Raw genomic sequence first — 1,248 nt, 5'->3', positions numbered from 1 at the left:
TCTCTACTAAAAATACAAAAATTAGCTGGGTGTGGTGGCGCGCCCCTGTAGTCCCAGCTACTTGGGAGGCTGAGGCAGGAAAATCGCTTGAACCTGGGAGGCGGAGGCGGAGGCGGAGGTGGAGGCTACAGGGAGCGGAGATCGTGTCACTGCACTCTACCCTGGCGATAGAGCAAGACTTTGTCTCAAAGACAACAACAACAACAAACAAACAACAAAAAAACAAAGAGCAGCCAGGAGGCTAGTATGGCTGAACAGTGGCCAGGGAAAGAGTCCTCCCTACCCACAATGTTGCCCCAGTCATTCTTTCTCATACCTTGTTCTGTGCTTCCTTCCTTGCTCTTCTCATAATTTCCAAGTATTTAATTTACTTGAGTGTTTGCTTATTTCTTGTTCATTTCCTCCACCAGCCCTAAGTTCCTTAAAGTCAGAGAACACGTTAGTTTTACTCGGTGTTGACCACAGAGCCTGGGACATGAAAAGCACTTAAAGTTGAATTAATGAGTAAACCATCCATCCATCCATCCATCCGTCCGTCTAGTCACAGTTATGACAGAATCTTCCCATAATGTAGACTACTATTTCTCAGGGTAGCTCTGGTTACCCTGAGAGTTCTAGTTCAGGACATTAGCAACAGAGTTAAACTGCATGGGTTCCAGTTCTGGTTCTACTGTTTACTAATTGTGTGATCTCAGGCAAGTTAAGAAAAACCTCTCTGTGCATCATAGCTATCAACTGGCAAAACATTAGTATCATTCTCTAAGGGAGGGTTGTAAGCAGTGTAAACAGCACCAGGGGTATAGTGCTTATGTATGTGTTTTCTCTATGCAGTCTAGCCATGAGCGTGAGGAGACCACTTCCTTCCTCCTGTACCAGATCCTAAAAGGGCAGAGAGAAGGGCAAGGGGTGCTATGGTGAGGCTACAGAACATCCCTAATGTGTGCTGCCACATCTGTGCTGTGTGTTGGCAACTGGGGGTGGCCCTAGGGTCTTCACTGAAGTGACATTCTGGGGTTACTGTTCTTGCTGTGTAGCCCCCCAGCCTGATCCTCTGGCCTTTTTCTGCTAGACAACCTTTAGTGGAATCTTATTGCTTACAATTGAGAAAGTTGAATGATACAGATATTAATACTGGATACCTATTTCTTTTTCTTTTTTTCTTTTTGAGATGCAGTCTGGCTCTGTCACCCAGGTTGGAGTGCAATGGCATGATCTCAGCTCACTGCAACCTCCACTTCCCAAGTTCAA

The sequence above is a fragment of the Colobus angolensis genome, unplaced genomic scaffold, assembly GCF_000951035.1.
Source record: "Colobus angolensis palliatus isolate OR3802 unplaced genomic scaffold, Cang.pa_1.0 Scaffold4, whole genome shotgun sequence".
NCBI lineage: Eukaryota > Metazoa > Chordata > Mammalia > Primates > Cercopithecidae > Colobus > Colobus angolensis.
The sequence above is the reverse complement of the archived record's forward strand: the minus strand, read 5'-3'. Positions refer to the sequence as shown.